Source organism: Pseudophryne corroboree, unplaced genomic scaffold (assembly GCF_028390025.1).
Source record: "Pseudophryne corroboree isolate aPseCor3 unplaced genomic scaffold, aPseCor3.hap2 scaffold_121, whole genome shotgun sequence".
NCBI lineage: Eukaryota > Metazoa > Chordata > Amphibia > Anura > Myobatrachidae > Pseudophryne > Pseudophryne corroboree.
This window is the reverse complement of record NW_026967835.1, coordinates 275,089-291,040: the sequence shown is the minus strand read 5'-3', so window position 1 is coordinate 291,040 and position 15,952 is coordinate 275,089. Positions and strand designations below refer to the sequence as shown.

The 15,952-nt window shown below is 42.2% G+C and overlaps 6 non-coding genes across 6 annotated transcripts; all 6 read right to left on the bottom strand.

The window, feature by feature from the left end:
* Positions 1-589: 589 nt before the first annotated feature.
* Positions 590-752, bottom strand: LOC134991909 (U1 spliceosomal RNA). The gene has a single exon (XR_010196127.1). It is a non-coding gene; the product is annotated as a U1 spliceosomal RNA (small nuclear RNA).
* Positions 753-904: 152 nt separating this feature from the next.
* LOC134992143 (U1 spliceosomal RNA) lies at positions 905-1,068 on the bottom strand. Its single transcript, XR_010196332.1, has one exon. It is a non-coding gene; the product is annotated as a U1 spliceosomal RNA (small nuclear RNA).
* A 10,991-nt stretch (positions 1,069-12,059) lies between these two features.
* On the bottom strand, positions 12,060-12,223 carry LOC134992364 (U1 spliceosomal RNA). Its single transcript, XR_010196536.1, has one exon. It is a non-coding gene; the product is annotated as a U1 spliceosomal RNA (small nuclear RNA).
* Positions 12,224-12,373: 150 nt separating this feature from the next.
* LOC134992223 (U1 spliceosomal RNA) lies at positions 12,374-12,537 on the bottom strand. Its single transcript, XR_010196408.1, has one exon. It is a non-coding gene; the product is annotated as a U1 spliceosomal RNA (small nuclear RNA).
* Positions 12,538-13,211: 674 nt separating this feature from the next.
* On the bottom strand, positions 13,212-13,374 carry LOC134992521 (U1 spliceosomal RNA). Its single transcript, XR_010196679.1, has one exon. It is a non-coding gene; the product is annotated as a U1 spliceosomal RNA (small nuclear RNA).
* A 152-nt stretch (positions 13,375-13,526) lies between these two features.
* Positions 13,527-13,690, bottom strand: LOC134992072 (U1 spliceosomal RNA). Its single transcript, XR_010196266.1, has one exon. It is a non-coding gene; the product is annotated as a U1 spliceosomal RNA (small nuclear RNA).
* Between the last annotated feature and the right edge of the window lie 2,262 nt (positions 13,691-15,952).

The following is a 15,952-nucleotide window of genomic DNA, read 5'->3' as shown; positions in this document are numbered from 1 at the left end:
TCTCATCTGGGGACAACAACTGCAGGGAGAACACATATTTTCAGATGAACATGGGGTGGCAGAAGGCTGCCTAATACTGAAGCACCCCCAAACAACAAACCAAATGCAACAACTAGTGCAAGCATTCCTGGGGGATGGCCTGCAGCAGATGGATTTGAATATGGTGATGTCATCCAAGCAGTGGGTCAAAGTTGGCTTCAACCCTCGTCTGCATATGAAAAGAGAAAAGGAGCGTGCAGGGCATGGAGGCCTTTTGTGGTGCTTGGATGACCCCTAGTTCGCATTAAGCACCCCCACCCTCCTTCGGTGTGGGGCTCATGTTGGCCATTCCCCAGCCCCTGAAGCATTCAAGCTGATTTCTTGCAGCAGCTGGGCACTGTAACAGCTCCAGAGCTGCTCTGTAAAGCAAGTAAAAGGGTGTGGGCCCTGCAGCACTACCCGTAGTTTGCATTGTGCATTGGGAGGCACAAAGTAAGCAGACGGGAGGAGAAGTCAGGATAGTGCACAAGGGTATAGAAGGGAGGGGCTCAAGAAAAAAGAAGTGGAACCAGACAGCAAACTAGGCTGGAGAGAGACCTGAGACAAAGAGATCTGAATTACATGAGAGCCGACCAGGGAAAACTCAAATTATGCAGTCAAGTTTCCCACATTTGGGGAAATCGCAGGGGCAGCACACCCAGAGTGCAATGGGTGAGCCTTGCACTGGGAGAAGCAACTTCATGATCATAGTATCTCACCTGGCAGGTAAGTAGGAGTTGGGCTAGAGCTGGGGAGGGTCGCTGCTCGGGCACCCCCCTGTCAAGTGAAGGAGATCCAACTGAGGCAGCACAAGGGAACTCTCGAAAGAAGACAAAGGCTAGAGGAAGATCTGAGACAAAGAAATCTGACTTTTACCAGAGCTGACCAGAGGAAAGCACAAACACAGTCCCCCACTACCACAAATAATGCAGTCGAGTTTCCCACATTTGGGGAAATCACAGGGGTCAGCATACCCAGAATGCAATGAATGAACCTAACCCTGGGAGAACAATCTTCATGACCATGGTATCTCCTATGCAAAATAAGTATGATTTGGGATAGGGCTGGGGAGGGCCGTTGCTCAGGCACATCTCTGTCAAGTAAGTTGCATTTGATTTGTTGTTTGGGGGTGCTTCAGTATTAGGCAGCCTTCTGCCCTACCATGTTCATCTGAAAATATGTGTTCTCCCTGCAGTTGTTGTCCCCAGATGAGAGTTCCCTTGTGCTGCCTCAGTTGAATCTCCTTTTGGAGAAGACCTCAATAAGATTGTAGCTGATCTGGCTACTGCTAAAACAGCTTGCCTACCTAGTATGACTCCTACCACGCAGAAGGCTAAAAGTACTTTTCTTGGCCCTTTCATCCTCCAGGTAAAGCGTACCCAAGGTCAGGCATACCCAAAGCAAGCTCATGTTTCCAGACCTGCCAAGCCCAGACTGAAGCAATCCTGGGCTGCCCATCAGCCTGCTTCCAAAACGGACAAGCCTGCCGCATGACGGTGCAGGCCTCCCTCTGGGGGATCCCAGGGTGGGGGGCCCGACTTCTAGGTTTGGCAAAGAAAGGTATAATTCTAAGCTAGAGAATTCTGTTTGGAGCTCACCTTGTACTTTGTGAAGAAATAATCAGCATTGTGGCTGAGCAGATACATGTAGTGTGTGGCTGCAAACTGCATGGATCTGCTGCGTTGTAATGCTGATTCTTTTTTTTTGCAAAGTACCAATAGCTTCATATAATGTTCACAATTTTTATGCAGGATCAAATAGCTCAATAGGTAGGGTGTTTGATTAGAATTCAACAGGTTATAGGTTTGAATCCTGGGTATGGTAGTTTGAGATGTGTTATTTAATAAAGTATGTTGTTCTGACTGCCGGCATCCTATCACCTGGGATATCATACTAAATAAATGGAGTTGATAAAAAATTTTTTTTTTTTTTTAACTAGGGACAATTTCCAGATACTTCTCTTTATAACTGAGATTGCCCCCTGGAACTTCACATCAGTTGACAACTATGCATGAGTGGGCAGTGCTTGCCCTAGATCTGTCCACCCATTTATGTGCCGCCATAAAATAAAGCATGACTAACAGTTATCCTGGGCGTACACTACACAATTATCTGTCAGGCTATCTATCCAGTCTGGATGGATGGAATGAAAATCTGGTAATGTATAGGAGCAAATGTCAATTAACCATTTGCTCCCAAACACTAGAAAAGTGGTCAAAAATGGTCATTACACAAATTGGTTAAACCCAAAATTTAACCAATTTGTTTAGGGGACCATTTTTGTCCATTTTTTAGTGTTTGAGAGTAAATCGTTGATGGTCATTTGCTCACATAGATAACCGGATTTCTATTCCAACCAGCCAGTGTTGGAGAGATGGTCTGCCAGATTACATAATGCATACCAGAGCCATAACTAGACTTTTTGGTGCCCTGTGACAGAGAATTATATGCCCTCCCCCCCATTTTTGCAATATGGACAAAAGGCGCATGCCTTGTGGGGAAGGGGCATAACAAGATTGGTCTCAGAGAAAGCACATGAGATATGAAGATATATCTAGTATACTTGACACTCAATGGTTTGTGGTATTGCAGGGGTGCCCTCCTTAAATGCATATACAGTCACACATGGCATGTTTGTGTAAATGGCATATCAGCAGTCAGCACTAACTGGTGACATGCCATTTGTACAAGTAAGCCATGTGTGACTAATATATAAACATACTTTATTAAATAACACCTCAAACTATCATACCCAGGATTCAAACCTATAACCTGTTAAATTCTAATCAAACACCCTACCCATTGAGCTACTTGATCCTGCATCTATTCTAACCTCCAAAAACAGATTCAGTTGCATTTTCCAGCGTGTTTTGTTTGCGCCTTTGCAAATGTCTTACATCGACAAACTTATTTAGTACTATTTTGCAAATAGGGTTACATTGTCGCAACATTGTGTTCCCTAATTGCTTGATTTTTTAAATGCAAAAATTGATAAAGACACCTGATAATTGCTCTGTGGAGTCTTCTTTTGTGTCTACTTCTTATCTACATTTAATTCCCTACCTATAATCAAGGCATTTTTAAATGCTGGGTGCTGCCAGGACGTGAGGCCTACCTAGTCTTTAGATCTGAATTTGAATGTACTTGTGAACTAACTTAATTTCCTACTTCTAAACTCATTCCTAAATTCACTACTTACATTAATCCTGTAGTTGGGCATTTTGAGCCTTCAATTGTGGGCATTGTTTTGTGTCCAGACCAGCAGCTGGTGGTGTGCATTTGCTGGAAAGGCATCGAAGACCTCCGATATGCTGCATCTCCTGATGTGTGTCTGCCTCAAGTGGCTGTCAGCAAATGCATGCTAGACACCCCATTCCAAGCTGATTGTGACATCACGGAACATGCATCATAGAACAGGCATGCTAGAACATGGGTCTTCAACCTGCGACCCTCCAGCTGCTGTGGAACTACATATCCCAGCATGCCCTGCCTCAGTTTTAGCATACCTTAATAGCAAAACTGTGGCAGGGCATGCTGGGATGTGTAGTTTCACAGCAGCTGGAGGGCCACAGGATGAAGACCCATGTGCTAGAACCAAACCGCAGGTACATTGAATGCTAGCAAGCTGAATGTTTAAATCCTTTTTGTTCCGCAGCATTCCAATGCGGAAGATTCCATGGAACCAGAGATTATTCCATTGAGAAGGACATGCTGCCTGGATGACTGCACTGTGCAAATTAAATCACGGAGCCAGTTGGCTTGTGGGTGGCTCTGGTGACTGGGTGGTTGGGTGGGCGGTGTGTCGGAGGTGGAGCACATGCAAATGAATGTGTATCATCCAGCTAGTGAGAGAGAAAACTCATGCAGGAGTGTGCCTGCTTGTCAGTGAGTTATGCACCTTGCCAGACGTCAAATCTACATGGAGCAACTGGAGGGGACAAGAGCAGGTTTGGAAAATATACACAGAAGAGCATATATGCTGGCGCATTCTCCATGATTGTGTCAGCTTATGTTTTGGTGCACTGCACTTTCCTCCACTAAGTTTTAGCCATTTTGTTTAAACGCAAGTGTAGTTGCTTCTCGCTCTTTTGGCTGTGATATTGTATTGTGGTTGAAGAGTCTGCTGGAGGGATTGTTTTCTTCATTGGCGAGAGACGGAAGATATTCCAGGATGGAAGGCTTGGGAACACTATCCGTTTTTCAGTTGTGGAAGAGTTGAAAGACCGGATTGGACTACATTCTATAGTAAAGGGTATCTTTGTATTTATTAATCCTCCCTTTATATGTGTCTGTCTTTCAATAAAGCTTTGGGCTTGTGATTCCGTCACCCTCTTACACTCCACACCCATAGCCTTATTAACTATTGTATTGTTTAAATGTATAGTGCAGTTCATGATTTATAGTGTAGGCTGACCTGTACTGTAGTTCTTGAACTGTACTATACCGACAGCATTTGTATTGTGTTTTGGCTGTGCTGCAACACAGTACTTATGTGTGTAATGTTTATGTATGTTTTTTTGCTTCTTTATGTCAATAAAGACTGCTTTTTCAATCCAATATCTGAAAACAATCAATGTTTATCTTTGATGGCAATAGAAGTGGTATGATATTTGCTGCTTTTGAAAGGCAATATCTGATATGTCCCCTATCTGGGAACCATATATTAAATGGCTTTTCAGAAAAGGGAGATGGGAGAAGAGCTTTCAGTACTTGTAGGACCGATGCACATTTCCTATTCTAGCCTCCAAAAACAGATTCAGTTGCATTTTCCAGCGTGTTTTGGATGCGCCTTTGCAAATGTCTTACATCGACAAACTTATTTAGTACTATTTTGCAAATAGGGTTACATTGTTGCAACATTGTGTTCCCTAATTGCTTGATTTTTTAAATGCAACAATTGATAAAAACACCTGATAACTGCTCTGCGGAGTCTTATTTTGTGTCTACTTCTTATCTACATTTAATTCCGTACCTCTAATCAAGGCATTTTTAAATGCTGGCGGCTGCCAGGACGTGAGGCCTACCTAGACTTTAGATCTGAATTTGAATGTACTTGTGAACTAACTTAATTTCCTACTTCTAAATTCATTCCTAAATTCACTACTTACATGAATCCTGTAGTTGGGCATTTTGGGACTTCGATTGTGGGCATTGTTTTGTGTCCAGACCAGCAGCAGGTGGTGTGCATTTGCTGGAAAGGCATCAAAGACCTCCGATATGCTGCATCTCCTGATGTGTGTCTCCCTCAAGTGGCTGTCAGCAAATGCCTGCTAGACACCCCATTCCAAGCTGATTGTGACATCACGGAACATGCATCATAGAACAGGCATGCTAAAACATGGGTCTTCAACCTGCGACCCTCCAGCTGCTGTGGAACTACACATCCCAGCATGCCCTGCCTCAGTTTTAGCATACCTTATAGCAAAACTGTGGCAGGGCGTGCTGGGATGTGTAGTTTCACAGCAGCTGGAGGGCCACAGGATGAAGACCCATGTGCTAGAGCCAAGCCGCAGGTACATTGAATGCTAGCAAGCTGAATATTTAAATCCTTTTTGTTCCGCAGCATTCCAATGCGGAAGATTCCATGGAACCAGAGATCCTTCCATTGAGAAGGACATGCTGCCTGGATGACTACACTGTGCAAATTAAATCACGGAGCCAGTTGGTTTGTGGGTGGCTCTGGTGACTGGGTGGTTGGGTGGGTGGTGTGTCGGAGGTGGAGCACATGCAAATGATTGTGTATCATCCAGCTAGTGAGAGTGAAAACTCATGCAGGAGTGTGCCTGCTTGTCAGTGGGTTATGCACCTTGCCAGACGTTAAATCTACATAGAGCAGCTGGAGGGGACAAGAGCATGTTTGCAAAATATAGATAGAAGAGCATATATGCTGGCGCATTCTCCATGATTGTGTCAGCTTATGTTTTGGTGCACTGCACTTTCCTCCACTAAGTTTTAGCCATTTTTGTTAAGCTCAAGTGTAGTTGCTTCTTGGCCTTTTGGCTGTGATCTTGTATTGTGGTTGAAGGGTCTGCTGGAGGGAGGGATTGCTTTCTTCATTGGCGAAAGAACAAAGATATTCCAGGATGGAAGGCTTGGGAACACTATCTGTTTTTCAGTTGTGGAAGAGCACAGAGGTCGGATTGGACTACATTCTATAGTAAAGGATGTCTTTCTATTTATTAAACCTCCCCTTATATGTGTCAGTCTTTCAATAAAGCTTCGGGCTTGTGATTCCCTCACCCTCTTACACTCCACACCCATAGCCTTATTAACTGTTGTATTATTGTACAGTTTAAATGTATAGTGCAGTTCATGATTTATAGTGTAGGCTGGCCTGTGCTGTAGTTCTTGAACTGTACTATACCATCAGCATTTCTATTGTGTTTTGGCTGTGCCGCAACGCGGTACTTATGTGTGTAATGTTTATGTATGTTTTTTTGCTTCTTTATGTGCATCGGTCCTACAAGTAATGAAAGCTCTTCTCCCATCTCCCTTTTCTGAAAAGCCATTTAATATATGGTTCCCAGATAGGGGACATATCAGATATTGGATTTCAAAAGCATCAAATATCATACCACTTTTATTGCCATCAAAGATAAACATTGATTGTTTTCAGATATTGGCTTGAAAAAGCAGTCTTTATTGGCATAAAAAAAAACATACATAAACATTGCACACATAAATACTGTGTTGCAGCACAGCCAAAACACAATACAAATGCTGACGGTATAGTACAGTTCAAGAACTACAGCACAGGCCAGTCTACACTATAAATCATGAACTGCACTATACATTTAAAGTATACAATAATACAACAGTTAATAAGGCTATGGGTGTGGAGTGTAAGAGGGTGAGGGATTCACAAAACCGAAGCTTTATTGTAACACAGACACATATAAGGGGAGGGTCAATAAATAGAAAGATATCCTTTACTATAGAATGTAGTCCAATCCGACCTATGTGCTCTTCCACAACTGAAAAACAGATAGTGTTCCCAAGCCTTCCATCCTGGAATATCTTTGGTCTTTCGCCAATGAAGAAAACAATCCCTCCCTCCAGCAGACCCTTCAACCACGATACAAGATCACAGCCAAAAGGCCGAGTAGCAACTACACTTGAGCTTAACAAAAATGGCTAAAACTTAGTGGAGGAAAGTGCAGTGCACCAAAACATAAGCTGACACAATCATGGAGAATGCGCCAGCATATATGCTCTTCTATCTATATTTTGCAAACCTGCTCTTGTCCCCTCCAGCTGCTCTATGTAGATTTAACGTCTGGCAAGGTGCATAACCCACTGACAAGCAGGAACACTCCTGCATGAGTTTTCTCTCTCACTAGCTGGATGATACACAATCATTTGCATGCGCTCCACTTCCGACACACCACCCACCCAACCACCCAGTCACCAGAGCCACCCACAAGCCAACTGGCTCCGTGATTTAATTTGCACAGTGTAGTCATCCAGGCAGCATGTCCTTCTCAATGGAAGGATCTCTGGTTCCATGGAATCTTCCGCATTGGAATGCTGTGGAACAAAAAGGATTTAAATATTCAGCTTGCTAGCATTCAATGTACCTGCGGCTTGGCTCTAGCACATGGGTCTTCATCCTGTGGCCCTCCAGCTGCTGTGAAACTACACATCCCAGCATGCCCTGCCACAGTTTTGCTATTAAGGTATGCTAAAACTGAGGCAGGGCATGCTGGGATGTGTAGTTCCACAGCAGCTGGAGGGTCGCAGGTTGAAGACCCATGTTTTAGCATGCCTGTTCTATGATGCATGTTCCATGATGTCACAATCAGCTTGGAATGGGGTGTCTAGCAGGCATTTGCTGACAGCCACTTGAGGGAGACACACATCAGGAGATGCAGCATATCGGAGGTCTTCGATGCCTTTCCAGCAAATGCACACCACCTGCTGCTGGTCTGGACACAAAACAATGCCCACAATCGAAGTCCCAAAATGCCCAACTACAGGATTCATGTAAGTAGTGAATTTAGGAATGAATTTAGAAGTAGGAAATTAAGTTAGTTCACAAGTACATTCAAATTCAGATCTAAAGACTAAACACAAAACACAAAATAAGACTCCACAGAGCAATTATCAGGTGTCTTTATCAATTGTTGCATTTAAAAAATCAAGCAATTAGGGAACACAATGTTGCGACAATGTAACCCTATTTGCAAAATAGTACTAAATAAGTTTGTCGATGTAAGACATTTGCAAAGGCGCAAACAAAACACGCTGGAAAATGCAACTGAATCTGTTTTTGGAGGTTAGAAAAGATGCAGGATCAAGTAGCTCCATGGGTAGGGTGTTTGATTAGAATTCAACAGGTTATAGGTTTGAATCCTGGGTATGATAGTTTGAGGTGTTATTTAATAAAGCATGTTTATATATTAGTCACACATGGCTTACTTGTACAAATGGCATGTCACCAGTTAGTGCTGACTGCTGATATGCCATTTGCACTAAAACAAATTAAAATGGTAAAAGTTATTGTACTTTAAGTAAAAATAAAAGCTAAAATATCAATCCCAGTTTTGGATTACTTTAATGAACAAAAAAAAAATGCATATAGCAAAGGATAGTTTCAATCTGCCTACCTCTGGGTTATGGACCCAGCATGCTTCCATTACAGTACTCTGCTGCACATGTAAGTGCAAGAGATCCTGAAGCACTCACTCATCATGGGAAAGTACCAATGTGTTTCTTCATTGGTTGATGGAAGAAACATCTTACAAAAACTCTCCACATTATTGACTTTTTAAAATGTTTCTAGGAATCGTTCTAGATGAATGCTTATTAGCCTTTGTCAGTATGGACTTTTACAAAGTGTTGCTGTGGCGCAATCAGTTACTGTGTAAGGCTATTAACCAAAAGGTTGGTGGTTCAATCCCACCCAGGGACGTAATTGACCTTGTTATCAGATTTTGGTGATCTTTATGTAGACAAGTCAAAATTTCAAACCCCCTCTTATGGTGTAGGGTACCTGGCCTTCTCTGATGTAATCAGAGTTAGATTTGATTCAGTGATTTTATAAAAACAGCTAGGAAGCACAATTTAGCAGTGGGTTGCAGAGAAAAAGAAATATGCTGGCAAAAAAATCCAATTGAGTGATTAAACAGCTTTTCATTTTCTGGCTTTATTTTTATGCTAACAAATTTGTTCTCTGAAAAGTGTCCACAAAGCCAAGTTTCTGATTAACACATTTGTAGGGATGGTTTTTAACCTATTACTAAATTAAACTTGCTTCATTGGAAAGGCAGCAAGATGCATCCTCATTTCAATATCTACTGAAATAATACAGGTTGACACCAGGAAACATTAACGCCACTGCATCCTTTGTGCTTTCTCATGTGGAAGTCTGTTTAATGTGAAAACAAGGTGATATCTAATTAGCACACAGGTAAGGAATTAAGAAAATCTTTATTTAAGGGTGAAGATGTTTCTCACAAAATCGTTGCCCCAATGCATCATTGAAATTCAAGCTGGAAAGATGATTTTAATATATCACTTGTACATTTTGTATTGCTCTTCTGGTGACAATGTAGTTTGTTTTTGTCAATTACCATTTTAATAATCGGGTAAAGAAAATTAAGTGGATTTTTGAAAGAAAACAATACTGTCAATATACTATTAAAACAAATGAAAATGGTAAAAGTTATTGTACTTTAAGTAAAAATAAAAGAGCAAAAATATCAATCCCAGTTTTGGATTACTTTAATTAACAAAAAAAAAACGCATATAGCAGAGGATAGTTTCAATCTGCCTACCTCTGGGCTATGGACCCAGCATGCTTCCATTACAGTACTCTGCTGCACATGTAATTGCAAGAGATCCTGAAGCACTCACTCATCATGGGAAAGTACCAATGTGTTTCTTCATTGGTTGATGGAAGAAACATCTTACAAAAACTCTCCAGATTATTGACTATTTAAAGTTTTTCTAGGAAACGTTCTAGATGAATGCTTATTAGCCTTTGTCAGTATGTACTTTTGCAAAGTGTCGCTGTGGCGCAATCAGTTAGTGTATACAGCTATTAACCAAAAGGTTGGTGGTTCAATCCCACCCAGGGATGTAATTGACCTTGTTATCAGATTTTGGTGATCTTTAAGTAGACAAGTCAAAATTTCAAAAACCCCTGTTATGGTGTAGGGTACCTGGCCTTCTCTGATGTAATCAGAGTTAGATTTGATTCAGTGATTTTATAAAAACAGCTAGGAAGCACAATTTAGCAGTGGTTTGCAGAGAAAAAGAAATATGCTGGCAAAAAAATCAAATTGAGTGATTAAACAGCTCTTCATTTTCTGGCTTTATTTTTATGCTAACAAATTTGTTCTCTGAAAAGTGTCCACAAAGCCAAGTATCTGATTAACATCTTTGTAGGGATGGTTTTTCACCTATTACTAAATTAAACTTGCTTCATTGGAAAGGCAGCAAGATGCATCCTCATTTCAATATCTACTGAAATAATACAGGTTGACACCAGGAAACATTAACGCCACTGCATCCTTGCTGCTTTCTCATGTGGAAGTCTGTTTAATGTGAAAACAAGGTGATATCTAATTAGCACACAGGTAAGGAATTAAGAAAATCTTTATTTAAGGGTGAAGATGTTTCTCACAAAATCGTTGCCCCAATGCATCATTGAAATTCAAGCTGGAAAGATGATTTTAATATATCACTTATACATTTTGTATTGCTCTTCTGGTGACAATGTAGTTTGTTTTTGTCAATTACCATTTTAATAATAGGGTAAAGAAAATTAAGTGGATTTTTGAAAGAAAACAATACTGTCAATATACTATTAAAACAAATTAAAATGGTAAAAGTTATTGTACTTTAAGTAAAAATAAAAGAGCAAAAATATCAATCCCAGTTTTGGATTACTTTAATTAACAAAAAAAAAATGCATATAGCAGAGGATAGTTTCAATCTGCCTACCTCTGGGTTAAGGGGCCCAGCATGCTTCCATTGCAGTACTCTGCTGCACATGTAAGTGCAAGAGATCCTGAAGCACTCACTCATCATGGGAAAGTACCAATGCGTTTCTTCATTGGTTGATGGAAGAAACATCTTACAAAAACTCTCCAGATTATTGACTTTTTAAAGTTTTCTAGGAAACGTTCTAGATGAATGCTTATTAACCTTTGTCAGTATGTACTTTTGCAAAGTGTCTCGGTGGTGCAATCGGTTAGTGTGTTTGGTTATTAACCAAAGGGTTGGTGGTTCAATCCCACCCAGGGATGTTATTGACCTTGTCATCAGATTTTGGTGATCTTTAAGTAGACAAGTCAAAATTTCAAACCCCCTCTTATGGTGTAGGGTACCTGGCCTTCTCTGATGTAATCAGAGTTAGATTTGATTAAGTGATTTTATAAAAGAACAGCTAGGAAGCACAACTTAGCAGTGGGTTGCAGAGAAAAAGAAATACGCTTGCAGAAAAATCCAATTGAGTGATTAAACAGCTCTTCATTTTCTGGCTTTATTTTTATGCTAACTAATTTGTTCTCTGAAAAGTGTCCACAAAGCCAAGTATCTGATTAACACCTTTGTAGGGATGGTTTTTCACCTATTACTAAATTAAACTTGCTTCATTGGAAAGGCAGCAAGTGATGTCATCCAAGCAGTGGGTCAAAGTTGGCTTCAACCCTCGTCTGCTTATGAAAAGAGAAAAGGGATATGCAGGGCATGGCGGCCTTTTGCGACGCTTGGATGACCCCTAGTTCGCATTAAACACCCCCACCCTCCTTCGGTGTGGGGCTCATGTTGGCCATGCCCCAGCCCCTGAAGCATTCAAGCTGATTTCTTGCAGCAGCTGGGTACTGTAACAGCTCCAGAGCTGCTCTGTAAGGCAAGTAAAAGGGTGTGGGCCCTGCAGCACTACCTGTAGTTTGCATTGTGCATTGGAAGGCACAAAGTAAGCAGACGGGAGGAGAAGTCAGGATAGTGCACAAGGTTATAGAAGGGAGGGGCTCAAGAAAAGAGAAGTGGAAACAGACAGCATACTAGGCTGGAGAGAGACCTGAGACAAAGAGATCTGAATTATACGAGAGCCGTCCAGGGGAAACACAAATTATGCAGTCAAGTTTCCCACATTTGGGGAAATCGCAAGGGGCAGCACACCCAGAGTGCAATGGGTGAGCCTTGCCCTGGGAGAAGCACCTTCATGATCATAGTATCTCACCTGGCAGGTTAGTAGGAGTTGGGCTAGAGCTGGGGAGGGTCGCTGCTCGGGCACTACCTTTCAAGTGAAGGAGATCCAACTGAGGCAGCACAAGGGAACTCTCAAAAGAAGAACAAGGCTAGAGGAAGATCTGAGACAAAGAAATCTGACTTTACCAGAGCTGACCAGAGGAAAGCACAAACACAGTCCACCACTACCACAAATAATGCAGTCGAGTTTCCCACATTTGGGGAAATCACAGGGGTCAGCATACCCAGAATGCAATGAATGAACCTCACCCTGGGAAAACAATCTTCATGACAATAGTATCTCCTATGCAAAATAAGTATGATTTGGGATAGGGCTGGGGAGGGCCGCTGCTCAGGCACATCTCTGTCAAGTAAAGGAGATTCAACTGAGGCAGCACAAGGGAACTCTCATCTGGGGACAACAACTGCAGGGAGAACACATATTTTCAGATGAACATGGGGTGGCAGAAGGCTGCCTAATACTGAAGCACCCCCAAACAACAAACCAAATGCAACAACTAGTGCAAGCATTCCTGGGGGATGGCCTGCAGCAGATGGATTTGAATATGGTGATGTCATCCAAGCAGTGGGTCAAAGTTGGCTTCAACCCTTGTCTGCATATGAAAAGAGAAAAGGAGCGTGCAGGGCATGGAGGCCTTTTGTGGTGCTTGGATGACCCCTAGTTCGCATTAAGCACCCCCACCCTCCTTCGGTGTGGGGCTCATGTTGGCCATTCCCCAGCCCCTGAAGCATTCAAGCTGATTTCTTGCAGCAGCTGGGCACTGTAACAGCTCCAGAGCTGCTCTGTAAAGCAAGTAAAAGGGTGTGGGCCCTGCAGCACTACCCGTAGTTTGCATTGTGCATTGGGAGGCACAAAGTAAGCAGACGGGAGGAGAAGTCAGGATAGTGCACAAGGGTATAGAAGGGAGGGGCTCAAGAAAAAAGAAGTGGAACCAGACAGCAAACTAGGCTGGAGAGAGACCTGAGACAAAGAGATCTGAATTACATGAGAGCCGACCAGGGAAAACTCAAATTATGCAGTCAAGTTTCCCACATTTGGGGAAATCGCAGGGGCAGCACACCCAGAGTGCAATGGGTGAGCCTTGCCCTGGGAGAAGCAACTTCATGATCATAGTATCTCACCTGGCAGGTAAGTAGGAGTTGGGCTAGAGCTGGGGAGGGTCGCTGCTCGGGCACCCCCCTGTCAAGTGAAGGAGATCCAACTGAGGCAGCACAAGGGAACTCTCGAAAGAAGAACAAGGCTAGAGGAAGATCTGAGACAAAGAAATCTGAATTTTACCAGAGCTGACCAGAGGAAAGCACAAATACAGTCCCCCACTACCACAAATAATGCAGTCGAGTTTCCCACATTTGGGGAAATCACAGGGGTCAGCATACCCAGAATGCAATGAATGAACCTAACCCTGGGAGAACAATCTTCATGACCATGGTATCTCCTATGCAAAATAAGTATGATTTGGGATAGGGCTGGGGAGGGCCGTTGCTCAGGCACATCTCTGTCAAGTAAGTTGCATTTGATTTGTTGTTTGGGGGTGCTTCAGTATTAGGCAGCCTTCTGCCCTACCATGTTCATCTGAAAATATGTGTTCTCCCTGCAGTTGTTGTCCCCAGATGAGAGTTCCCTTGTGCTGCCTCAGTTGAATCTCCTTTTGGAGAAGACCTCAATAAGATTGTAGCTGATCTGGCTACTGCTAAAACAGCTTGCCTACCTAGTATGACTCCTACCACGCAGAAGGCTAAAAGTACTTTTCTTGGCCCTTTCATCCTCCAGGTAAAGCGTACCCAAGGTCAGGCATACCCAAAGCAAGCTCATGTTTCCAGACCTGCCAAGCCCAGACTGAAGCAATCCTGGGCTGCCCATCAGCCTGCTTCCAAAACGGACAAGCCTGCCGCATGACGGTGCAGGCCTCCCTCTGGGGGATCCCAGGGTGGGGGGCCCGACTTCTAGGTTTGGCAAAGAAAGGTATAATTCTAAGCTAGAGAATTCTGTTTGGAGCTCACCTTGTACTTTGTGAAGAAATAATCAGCATTGTGGCTGAGCAGATACATGTAGTGTGTGGCTGCAAACTGCATGGATCTGCTGCGTTGTAATGCTGATTCTTTTTTTTTGCAAAGTACCAATAGCTTCATATAATGTTCACAATTTTTATGCAGGATCAAATAGCTCAATAGGTAGGGTGTTTGATTAGAATTCAACAGGTTATAGGTTTGAATCCTGGGTATGGTAGTTTGAGATGTGTTATTTAATAAAGTATGTTGTTCTGACTGCCGGCATCCTATCACCTGGGATATCATACTAAATAAATGGAGTTGATCAAATTTTTTTTTTTTTTTTAACTAGGGACAATTTCCAGATACTTCCCTTTATAACTGAGATTGCCCCCTGGAACTTCACATCAGTTGACAACTATGCATGAGTGGGCAGTGCTTGCCCTGGATCTGTCCACCCATTTATGTGCCGCCATAAAATAAAGCATGACTAACAGTTATCCTGGGCGTACACTACACAATTATCTGTCAGGCTATCTATCCAGTCTGGATGGTTGGAATGAAAATCTGGTAATGTATAGGAGCAAATGTCAATTAACCATTTGCTCCCAAACACTAGAAAAGTGGTCAAAAATGGTCATTACACAAATTGGTTAAACCCAAAATTTAACCAATTTGTTTAGGGGACCATTTTTGTCCATTTTTTAGTGTTTGAGAGTAAATCGTTGATGGTCATTTGCTCACATAGATAACCGGATTTCTATTCCAACCAGCCAGTGTTGGAGAGATGGTCTGCCAGATTACATAATGCATACCAGAGCCATAACTAGACTTTTTGGTGCCCTGTGACAGAGAATTATATGCCCTCCCCCCCATTTTTGCAATATGGACAAAAGGCGCATGCCTTGTGGGGAAGGGGCATAACAAGATTGGTCTCAGAGAAAGCACATGAGATATGAAGATATATCTAGTATACTTGACACTCAATGGTTTGTGGTATTGCAGGGGTGCCCTCCTTAAATGCATATACAGTCACACATGGCATGTTTGTGTAAATGGCATATCAGCAGTCAGCACTAACTGGTGACATGCCATTTGTACAAGTAAGCCATGTGTGACTAATATATAAACATACTTTATTAAATAACACCTCAAACTATCATACCCAGGATTCAAACCTAAAACCTGTTAAATTCTAATCAAACACCCTACCCATTGAGCTACTTGATCCTGCATCTATTCTAACCTCCAAAAACAGATTCAGTTGCATTTTCCAGCGTGTTTTGTTTGCGCCTTTGCAAATGTCTTACATCGACAAACTTATTTAGTACTATTTTGCAAATAGGGTTACATTGTCGCAACATTGTGTTCCCTAATTGCTTGATTTTTTAAATGCAAAAATTGATAAAGACACCTGATAATTGCTCTGTGGAGTCTTCTTTTGTGTCTACTTCTTATCTACATTTAATTCCCTACCTATAATCAAGGCATTTTTAAATGCTGGGTGCTGCCAGGACGTGAGGCCTACCTAGTCTTTAGATCTGAATTTGAATGTACTTGTGAACTAACTTAATTTCCTACTTCTAAATTCATTCCTAAATTCACTACTTACATTAATCCTGTAGTTGGGCATTTTGAGCCTTCAATTGTGGGCATTGTTTTGTGTCCAGACCAGCAGCTGGTGGTGTGCATTTGCTGGAAAGGCATCGAAGACCTCCGATATGCT